This window comes from Phyllostomus discolor, chromosome 12, assembly GCF_004126475.2.
Source record: "Phyllostomus discolor isolate MPI-MPIP mPhyDis1 chromosome 12, mPhyDis1.pri.v3, whole genome shotgun sequence".
Taxonomy (NCBI): Eukaryota; Metazoa; Chordata; class Mammalia; order Chiroptera; family Phyllostomidae; genus Phyllostomus; species Phyllostomus discolor.
The window spans coordinates 9,634,758-9,646,847 of record NC_040914.2 but is presented as its reverse complement, the minus strand read 5'-3'; the positions used below and the strand labels follow the sequence as shown (position 1 = coordinate 9,646,847).

Genomic DNA, 12,090 nt, shown 5'->3' with positions numbered 1-12,090 from the left:
AAAACATAATGTTCCAAAAATCAATGAAGAAGAAGCAGAAAGCCTGAACAGACCAGTAACAGCAGATGAAGTTGAATCAGTAATCAGAAATCTCCTGACACACAAAAGCCCTGGACCAGATGGCTTCACAGGAGAATTCTACAAAGCATTTAAGGAAGAGCTAACCCCTATCCATAACAGACTATTCCAAAAAATCAAAAATGATGGAAGATTCCCAAACTCCTTTTATGAAGACAACATCATCCTAATCCCAAAACCAGATAAAGACACAACAAAGAAAGATAACTTCAGGCCAACATCACTGGTGAACATAGATGCTAAAATCCTCAATAAAATATTGGCAAACCATATCCAACAATACATTAAAAAGATCATATACCATAACTAAGCGGGATTCATTCCAGGGATGCAAGGGTGGTACGATATTTGCAAATCAGTAAATGTAATACAACACATAAACGAAAGCACAGACAAAAATTACATGATCATATCAATAGATGCAGAAAAAGCATTTGATAAGGTACAGCACCCATTCATGATAAAAGCACTCAGCAAAGTGGGAATAGAGGGAGCATTCCTCAACATAATAAAGGCCATATATGAGAAACCTAGAGCCAACGTTATACTCAATGGGCAAAAATTAAAATCTTTGCCACTAAGAACAGGAACAAGACAAGGATGTCCACTTTCACCACTTCTATTCAATATAGTATTGGAAGTTTTAGCCACAGCGATCGGACAAGAAAAGGAAATAAAAGGCATCCAAATTGGAAAGGAGGAAACAAAACTGTCATTGTTTGCAGATGACATGATAGTATACATAGAAAATCCTATAGATTCCACCCAAAAACTGGCCCATGTAATAAATGAATTTGGCAAAACAGCAGGATACAAAGTCAATATCCAGAAATCAAAGGCATTTTTGTATACCAACAATGAAACAGAAGAAGCAGAATTCAAAAAAGTCCCATTTGTTATAGCAATAAGTAAAATAAAATACCTAGGAATAAACCTAACCAAGGAGGTAAAAGACCTATATGCAGAAAGCTACATAATACTGAAGAAAGAAATCAAGGAAGATGCAAACAAATGGAAACATACTGTGTTCATGGATTGGAAGAATTAACATTATCAAAATGTTCATACTACCCAAAGCAATTTACACATTCAATGCAATACCTATTGAAGTACCAATGGCATATTTCACAGACACAAAACAAACACTCCAAAAATTTATACGGAACCATAAGTGATCCTTAGTGGCTGCTGCAAATTTGAGAAAGAAGAGCAAAGCAGGAGGGATCACAATACCTCATACCAAACTGTATTACAAGGCCACTGTAATCAAAACAGCCTGGTACTGACATAAAAACAGGCACATAGACCAATAGAACAGAACATAAAGCCCAGAAATAAACCCAAGTTTCTACAGTCAATTAATATTCAACAAAGGAAGCAGCAACATAAAATGGAGTAAAAATAGCCTCTTCAACAAATGGTGTTAGGAGAACTGGACAGCTACATGCAAAATAATGAAACTCGATCACCAATTTACACCTTATACAAAATAAATTCAAGGTGGATAAAAGATTTAAATATAAGCCACGACACCATAAAAGTCCTAGAGGAAAATATAGGCAGGAAAATCTCAGATATTTCACACAGCAACATTTTTACTGATATGTCCCCTAGAGTAAGGGACATAAAGGAAAGAATAAATGAATGGGATCTCATCAAAATAAAAGCTTCTGCACAGCTAAAGAAAACAGTATTAAAATAAAAAGAGAACCAACTGTATGGGAAAACATATTTGCCAATGATACCTCAGACAAGGGTTTAATCTCCAAAATATAGAGAGAATTTACACAACTCCACTCTAAGACAAGGAACCCAATTAAAAAATGGGCAAAGGACTTGAACAGACACTTCTCCAAGGAGGACATACAGAAAATCCAAAGACACATGAAAAGATGCTCCATATCACTAGCTATCAGAGAGATGCAAATTAAAACCACAATGAGATACCACTTCACACCAGTCAGAATGGACATCATAAACAAAGCAACAAACAAGTGTTGGAGAGGTTGTGGAGAAAAACAGACCCTAGTGCACTGTTGGTGGGATTGCAGACTGGCACAACTACTATGGAAAGCAGTATGGAACTTCCTCAGAAAACTAAAAATGGATCTGCCTTTTGACCCAGCAATTCCACTGCTAGGATTATATCCTAAGAACCCTGAAACACCAATCCAAAAGAACCTATGCACCCCTGTGTTCATAGCAGCACAATTTATAATAGCCAAGTGTTGGAAGCAATCTAGGTGCCCATCAGTGGATCAAAAAACTATGGTACATTTACACAATGGAATTCTATGCAGCAGAAAGAAAGAAGGAGCTCCTACCCTTTGCAACAGCATGGATGGAACTGGAAAGCATTATGCTAAGTGAAATAAGCCAGGTGAAAGACAAATACCATATGATCTCAGCTTTAACAGGAACCTAAACAACAAAACAAAGAAGCAAGCAAAATATAACCAAAGACACTGAAATAGAGGACAGGCTGACAGTGACCACAGGGGAGAGGGGAGGGAATTTCAGGGGAAAAGGGGAAGGGTTTACAGGAACAAGTATAAAAGACACATGGACAAAAACTAGGGGAGAGTAGAAATGGGAGGGAGGTGGGAGGGCTGGGGGGGTGGGCTTGGACGAGAGTAAAAGAAAACTGTATTTGAACAACAATTAAAATAAATAAATAAGTATATATATATATATATATATATCTCTAATTCTGTATCATGCAGTTTTTGCTATATTGTGGGATTCTGTGGTATATAGGTATTCATATAATATTTACGATTTTAATTATTTTTGCCTAAAAATTTTAAAACAATATAAAAATATTTAAAATGTTAATTCAAATGTATTAAAAAATATTAGATCAAAATAAAATACAGTATGTATTTCATCAGTGGATGAATACCGTACTGTACACAATGGAAATGCAGTACACCACTATCACTCGCACAAGTTTGCCAACATGAGACTGTACATGGCACACTATTGGCTGATGGAATGGAAGGCGACCAACCACAGTACTATGTTCTGTACCCTGAGCGCTGATTGGCTCGGTGATCGTACCATCGGTCTGTTTGCTCTCCCAAACTGTGCCCATATGTTCAGTGTCTCTCCTTGTCCACTTCACATTGACATCTGATCACTGAGTGTAGTGTTGCTCTGCGGTGTTGTGTTTTTATGGAATTTTCATAAAAGTTTGAATTTATTTCAAGCCCTACAATGCCACCCAAACGTTCTGTGCCTTCTAAGGCTTCTGGCAGTGAACCTAAGTGCCAGAGGGATATGCTTACCATCAAAGAAAAGGTGGAACTTCTCGAAATGTTAGAGGAAGGCAAAAGCTACGTGGCTGTAGGCCACCATTATGGGACCAACGAATCTACTGTTCGATACACAAAGAAAGATGAGAAGAATATTAGGTCTATGGCAGCAATGACTTTTAAGAAGACTACAAAGAGGGTGGTCACTTTCCGCAATAAGGCCATTGTGAGGATGGAGTCTGCATGGGCCCTGTGGACAAATGACTACAGGAAGAATATCTTGCTGGATACCAACACCATCTGGATGAAGGCCAAGAAATTTTATGATAGTTTTGCAGAGAGCACAAACATTCACGATGGTGATAAGGATGAAGACGAGGACGATGATGCAGAAGCAGGACCCTCAAGTGCTTCTCCCACCAGACCAACCCTATTCAATGCCAGCAAGGGCTGGTTTGACAAATTTCAGAGATTCTCTGGACTCAAGAGCATTTCTCTGCATGGAGACGCTGCCTTTGCGGATAAAAAGCAGCACCAGCAACTCCCCATAACCCTCTAAACAATAATGAATATGTTCATCACTCGGATGAAGAGATCAGTTACGCCTATGCCTTTAGCAAAAATAGAAGTTACGGCCCAGGGCAAAGATACTGCACCACCTGATGAAGTGCCTGATGAAGTGGTGCCTTCAGAAAAGCTGTAATGCTCTTCTTGGCTGTGCAGTACATTCACCTCATCGTCATCACCTTTGTCACCATCAGTACTGCACAGCTACATAATTCATGATCTTCATCATTCAAGCTGTAGTATACTTCACTGGTGAGTACCCATAGAGAATTTTATATGTTGTTAAAATTACATAGGTTTGAGAGTGTAGATAGTGTTTAAGAGCATATGGAGTGTTTATAAGAGTGTGGGAAAGGTTTATAGGAGTGTAGGAAGGGCTTATAAAGCCTTAAAATATATATAAATAATAAAATAAATATAATGCCGCTGCTTTGAGGATTTTCACCTATCTCAGGGGTCTCTGGAATGTAACTCCGTCAATAGGTGAGGGATCACTGTAATCTTTCCCCAGAGACCTCCATAACCCCTTCCTCTCTTTTCTAGTCTTGCTAAAATGTCACATAGTCACAAGGTTTTCCCTGACCATCTTACATAAGAAAGTAACCCCAACCCACCTACTCCCTATCTACTTCACTCCACTTCATTATTGTTTAGAGGGCTTCTCATCACTTGAAATACTGCTTGTTTATTTCTGGATTGCCTCTCTCTCTCCATGAGAATATCAACTCCATGAAAACACTGACTGTCAGGTTCACTTCTGTGTCCCTTAGAACTATAAGCCTGTTAAGAATATTTGTTTATAAAATATAACCAGAGACATTGAAATAAAGAACAAACTGACAGTAACCACAGGGGAGAGAGAGGGGGATTATGTGGGAAAGAAGGGGAGGGGTTTTCAAGGAGCACGTATAGAGGACCCATGGACAAAGACAATGGGGGTTGGGGGTAAAATTGAGGGTAGGAGGTGGGATGGACTGGGAGCAGGGAGTTGTTGCAAGGAAATGAAAACAACTGTACTTGAACAACAATAAAAAAAAAGAATGTGTGCTTATTGTTCAAAAAAGAAATAATTAATTCACCTGTGAATAATTGTATGCTGGGAAGTGAATACAGCTCCTTCAGCTTCACTGTTTGTATAACGTGAATAATTTCAGCCTTGTCCATGTATAGTAATCAAGTAAGGACGGGCCTCCTTCCTGATATCCATTGCTATGTAACAAAAGACCTCAAACTTAAAATTGCTTCATGTCTGACATGATGAGGGACCTGAGAAAGACAAACTCCAATCATGATAATAAACATTTTTGCACGAGGTAATAAAAACCCCAGACCTTGGGTAAGTTTCCAGGGGTCCTTTTGGAAGGTTCACCTTCCTGACCTCTCATGCTTTTCTACAGTCCCTCTCAGGAATGACCCTGGGAGATCTACACTGTTCTCACTTTGCGTGTCAGAGAGTAAACAGACCTGTATTTGACTCGTCACTTCACAAGGTGCAGGACTCAGTGGGACTGTTCTGTCACCCCCTATACTTACCTACAGACACTATGTGGATTAGGCACACGGATCAGTGTCCCTTCTTTTTACAGAACATCATGACTCTGAAACACATCCAAGTTGGCATGTACAATCTTATCGCTGTCATTGCCATCACTATGAGATTTTTACACTTCCTCAGGAAAGAACACATCTATTAAAGGCAAGACTGCTGACTGTCTATAGGACATGATCTGGATATTCTGAAAGGTAATATTTAAAAGAATATTACACTTTTCAAAGGGCCGTGTCTTCACAATCAATAAGGAGATGTGATAATTTCTTTGTAAATACTCATTACTGTTATAACTAGGTATTACATTTTTAAATAGAAATAATTGTTATATTGTTTAAAAATACACAATCTTATTTTAATAGATGACTTTATTAATTTGAAAGGGTAAAAGTGCTATTGTAAAAATGTTATTTATACTAAGGATAAGGCAGTCACGTTTAAAGCCAAGATGATTATGGAACACAACCATAAACATTATTTTATAAGCTAGTTTTTTTAGACAGCATGAGGAAGTCCATACCATATACACATGATCTGATGAAATATAACCAACCTAACACCTGGGTAACCACCCCAGTCAGGAAACAGTTCATTGTCAGCATTCAGAAGTCCCTCTGTGTACAGTCCTGGCCACAAACTTTTCCCTGGAACCCAGAAGTGACAATTGGCTAAATTTATGGCCATTTTTTTTAAAAAAATTTTTTTAAGATTTTTTATTTATTTATTTTTAGGGAGGGAAGAGAGGGGGAGAGAGAGAGAGAGGGAGAGAGAGAGAGGGAGGGAGGGAGGGAGGGAGGGAGGGAGAGAAACATTAATGTGCGGTTGCTGGGGGTTATGGCCTGCAACCCAGGAATGTACCCTGGCTGGGAATCGAACCTGGGACACTTTGGTTCCCAGCCCGCGCTCAATCCACTGAGCTACACCAGCCAGGGCAATTTATGGCCATTTTTAAATTTATTTACTTCAGTTTTCCAAACTGCACTAAATCTAAACATTCGGATTGAGACGTCATCTCTCAGCTTCCCAATAATGCACGTCATATTCCAAGTGCCAACTGACCTTGAACCTTTTACTCTCTATTAAGTTGTAAGTGTGAATCCCATAGCAGGAAGGAGGGAGTCATTTTTATTCTCTTTCTAGCTTTATTTTTATTTTGATAAAATACACATGAATAAAATTTGCCATTGTAACCATCTTCAATTTCACATTTTGTTTACATTAAATACATTAATAATAGTGTATATCCACAAGCACTATCTGTTTTCAATGTGATTTTGTCTTTTAAACTTTTAGGACCATCTTCTTGTGCAGATATTTTGCTCAATTTGTAAGCAGTAATTAAACCACAATCATTGCTAGTGGTTTCCAACACATCACTTAAAAAATAATATTGTTTTTAAACTGTTCCCCACCCACTGGCAGTATAGAACAGAGCCCTCACCCAGGCTGGGTGTCTCGGTTGGCTTGAGCATCATCCCCTACCTGGAATGGTTTCAGGTTCCATCTCCAGTAGGGACACACCCCTAGGTTGTAGGTTCAGTCCCTAATTGAGGTACATACAGGAGGCATCTGATTGATGATTCTCTCACATCCACGTTTCTTTTTCTTTCTCTCTCTCTCTCCCTTCTTTTCTCTCTAAAATCAATTTTTAAAAATTCTTGTTTTAAGATATAAGTAAATAACTAATCTGGAGCTCTCTTGCCCACTGCAAATACAAACAAGCTTTCTATTAACAATTAGACATATGATTTAGGAAGAGCCTTGACTTTTTTATTTGAAAATGTCATTAGTCTGTTAGGAACATCCTTCTCTCATCCATGAGAAATAAAGCCATGATATCCATTAAGAACTTCCATGGCTTTGTATTTGGAGGTGAAATAATCAAATGGTTGGGAACCAAAATGTGTGAGTCTTCTTGTCTAGATTCCAGTAATGGCTTTATTCCTGGAGGCTCAGCCATAAAGAAGTCAGGAGACACGTCTGCCCTTCCCACAGGGCCGTGGCACCCAGCACCGTGAACGTGCCACGTCACCGCCCTCCAGCCAGACTGTCCAGTGTGACAGCGAGCAGTGAGGGGCAAGGGGGACCCTCCACAGTGTGTGAGCAGCACAAAGATGTGAAAATAAGGAGACAACATTTTACCTGATCGAGTTAACAGTTTGGCGGGGTGGGGTAGTGTTTGGAATAGATTTTACATGTGAATTCTGAACAATTTCGAAGTACTTTTTGTACTTCGTAGGCTGAATGATGGCTACCAAAGATACCCAGTGTCTCATCCTGGAACCTGTGAATGTTTTTGACATGACAGCAGAGACTTGGCAGATGCGATAAAACTAAGTATCGAGATCAGGAGAACGTCCTAGGTTATAGTGAATGGAAGCGTCGTATCTGTATAAGACACAGGCAGAGGCCAGAATGAGAAGAGACGTGAGGACTGAAGCCCGAGGAGCAAAGGCTGCGGGATGCTCTCCATCCTGCCAGAAAACAGGACGGCCTCCGAAGCTGGAGTCAAACAGAAGCTTCTCTTCTTGGCCTCCAGAGGGCGCACAACCCTCCGCAGACACCTTGACAGCTGCCCTGCGAATGCCGGCGGGCCTTTGTTGAGCAAACTACAAATTCCAATAACACATCAAAACGTATACATTCCTCCGTGTTTCCACAGTGAGACAGAAACTGATCTTACAAATTTTCTTTATTCAGCAGTCACACAACAGTATTTTTATTGTGAAGAAATGAAAAAATTGAGGAAAAAAACTCATGAAATAGCAAGTTGTGGAAGTCAGAGAGGAATTAATTTATGAACATGCTACTAGTAGCTTGGAGATGTGTTTGGATGCTGTATGAGCAGGTGATGATCACAGCTCTAAACCGTGGTTGGGATGACTTGGCATTGTTTTGTCTGCAGGAGCTGAGAACAGAGTTCTCTGGCAGTCCCAGAGTCAAGCATGAGATTTGAAGCCGTGGAAAGATTCGTGATGCTGTGCAGTTATCTGATCAAACTGTACATGAAGATCAACTAACACTGCTGCAAGAACGCTTAAAATTGCCATTTGAAAAGCTCAGGAGAAACAGCCGGAGACCATTCAAGAACTGAACAAGGGTCTGGGACAATTCGTCAGAGACCAAGAAGCCTGGCATGAGCTTGCAGGGCTCTATATCACTGAACATGACTGTGCTAAAGTAGCCTCTAGTTTGCAGGAGCTTATGATGACTTATCGACACAACCACTTGTACTGTCAGCAGCATGCTGCACTTAAACATGCCCAAGGTAAACGTGAAAACCTTGAAATTTCAGGAAAGTATTTTGCACAGGCATTGAAACTGAACAACAGAAATAAAAGAGCTTTGTTTGGACTTTACATGTGCACAAGTCACATTGCTTCTAATTCGAAAGCAAGTGCAAAAAACAGAAAAGCACAACATAAAATATGTTAACTGGGCAGCTCATCAGATCAATGAAGCTTACCGGTTTGCAGGCTGAAGTAAGCAGGAAAGCAGACTCTCTTTAGGCAGTCGAAGACATGTGGGAACCTCTGGAATGTCACATTTCACAACTGCACAACTCAACTTACTGGCCTATGGCTTTTTCACTAAATGCCCAGTGCTATTTATATATTAATTTTTCTGTTTAAGCAGTTGTAAAGAGGTTGTTCATATAAATATAGAATTGCCTTTCATTGCTAAACAGGAAGGCAGGGGAAGTCCATGAAAAAACATTTAAGAAAAGTCATATTGATCGTACATCATTCCCTTCAGATCACATACACGTAACTGTGTTAATATTTTTATTTCATTTTTTAGAGAGATGGGTAGGGAGGGAAAACAAGTGGGAGAGTCACATTGATGTGAGAGAGAAATATTGATTGGTTACCTCTCACACAGGCCCCAACCAGGAACTGAACCTGCAACCTAGGCATGTGCCCTGACCAGGAATCGAACCTGGGATGGATTCTGCAGGATGATGCCCAACCACCTGAGCCATACCAGTCAGGGTGACATATAACTGCTTTTAAAGTATAATCTGATGTGGAACAAACCTCATCAAATAAATTATAATGATATATTTTAAAATGTAAATAAATAACATTTTAACCATCAGACAGGTACAACAGGCGAAAAGCATTCATTTATTACAATTGAAATAAGTTCAGTTCATTAATTCATATGGCTAAGTCTTTTAGTGATTTTTAGAAAACACTTTTAAAATTTGTATTTGCCTGAGGTAAAGAATGCTTAAGGAGAAAGGAGAGGGTGTGGTCCTTAGGCAAGTGAACCTTTGAGCAACTCTTATTAAAAAGTTTCCTTCTCCCATCTTTCTTGTGATTTGTTTAGAATTATGCAATATAGGCTATGTTTATATCTTTATTATCTGTGGGAAGGCCTTGAATGTCCTGAGAAGGCCTTAAAAATTCTATCAGAAATGAGTAATGAGCCACCCTGCTCCCATCACACGGAGAAAGAAATGCTGGCTCTTACTTAGCTTGTTCACCTGGTTGACCCAGGTCACTGATTATATTAGAGCCACCAATGTGCTCAGACTGCGGTTTTCTCGACCTATCACTGCTAGTTGAGCACTTGGCCTACTAATAATTCAATTTTTGTAACAGACTTTTTTTTAAAAAGCCACTTCTCTTTTTCTGCACAGCATACTGCCCCCACCATGGTTTTGCCAAATTTCATTGGTTCCGAACAGCCTGGCCTTTAACTGTACCCACAGAGGCAACATGCTGCAGTTCAGAGAACACGCACTCTGTGTTCAGGCAGATGTGCTCAAATTCTGTCACTGAAGCTCCACTCTGTGAGATCAGACCAGCAAGAAAAGCTGTCCAATTCTCTTAAACTGACATTTCTCAGGGCTCTGTAACTCCGGGGGCTTCTGTGCAAAAGGGTCAGCCTGACACTTGGGACTAAACAGGTGCCAAACTAAGATCGGTTTCCCTTTTATTCCCTTAAGCTGAAGCTTTATTTTCTTAAAATTGTTTTTAATTACACTTGACATTCAGTATTACATTAGTTTTAGGTGCACAGCATAGTGGTGAGACATTGATAAAATTTATGAACTGATCCCCTGATAATGTAGGACCCACCTGTCACCATACATAGTGATTGCAATACTAGTGATTATATTGCCTTTGCTGTACTTTGTATCCTTGTGACTATTTTCCTATCCAGCAGCTTCTCTTCTTAACGCCTCACCCCTACAGCCATCAATGTCCCTGTCCCCACTGGCTACTGCATAACACTCACATGTCCTGCCTAGGAGTGCAGAGCACTCCCCAGTGTACCCCCAGTGAATTCAGGTGTGTCCCCCACCAGCCCTACAAGCCTCTGATGCCCCACTCCTAGATGTCCTTTGCTCTGCCCACCTCCCCAATCCCAAGAACCACAACTAATGCCAATGCTAGACTCTAGCTCATGCTGCTCCCATAACCAGAACTGATCTTTTCTTCTGTAAGATTCAAATCCTACATGTTTGCCAGGTTGAAACTCGTTTATCATATCTGCTTTACCACATGCCAGGGATTCAAACCCAAATAGCAATCAGTCTCTGCCCCCCAGGAAGTTAGGATCTACTCAAGAGAAACAGACATGCTGTAAATAAATAACTTGGAGAACTGTGGGTTTTAGGGACTCAGACTAGAACACAGCTGACTTTGCATCTCCCCATGGCCCTTACTGGCTGGGGGCCTTTGTCAAATTATCCCCTCATCCAAAACGTGGAAGTGTTAATAGTGTAAATTCATAGGGTGGTTGTAAAAATGCAATAAGGAAATGTGTGTAAAGGGCTTTGCACAGTGTCTGGAACACATGAAAAAATGTGAGTACTCAAAATGAACATGAAATATGAAAAAACATTTAATTTTTCCTGTGTGAGTCATTCTTTTAAAAAAATAGCATTTGCGTCTGGAGAGAAGACAACATGCCCCCGAGGACTCAGCAATGAGCTCCTTGTTCACACGTGGTGGGGGAGCCTAGTGGTGTGGCCGCACCTCCAGCTGACCTGCCTGGAATCAGGACTGAGACCCAGCCTCCTGCCCCCACCCCGGCACCCCTGTTCCTTGTCCCTCCCTTGCCCCGAGCCACGCTTGGTCACGTGGCCCACACAAGGCAGCCGAGATCAGCGTGGCTTTTCTAGTTGGTGGCCTCACTCTCTCTCTCTGAGCTGAAAAGGGGGTGGGAGAACCAGGTTGTTATGAAAATCTTACTAAATGTTTTGCCTGACTTGTTATGAAAGAACTCATCACACAAGAAAAGAGACAATTATCTCATTTTAGAAATTAGTTCCACCCAGTACTAGTCCACGCACAAGAACCACCTGTGTGCACAGGGCCCCGCTGACTGGAGAAGCAGCCAGGGTCACGCCCTGACCCCACCACCTCTGGTTTGCCGCTTGCCAGGCCGGTGCAGACACTTGACAATGGATCAGATCAGGCTAATCGCGGTACAGCAGCTGTAGCGGCGCCACAGACTGGCCTCTGCGGCTACATTTCCATTGTGGGAGTTTTCAAAAGATCTTCCACAGCCAACAGGAATCAGAAGAAGGGCTGAGGAACACCTAGGAAGCTGCTGCACGCACATCCCGTCCCTTCCAGTAGGACGCTGCCGGGCCCCCTAGCGGCCAAGAGGAGGATGGCCTGACAT

The 12,090-nt window shown here is 40.9% G+C and overlaps 1 pseudogene; it reads left to right on the top strand.

Moving 5' to 3' along the window:
* Positions 1 to 3,564: 3,564 nt before the first annotated feature.
* LOC114511382 lies at positions 3,565 to 9,080 on the top strand (annotated as a pseudogene).
* The last annotated feature ends 3,010 nt before the right edge of the window (positions 9,081 to 12,090 follow it).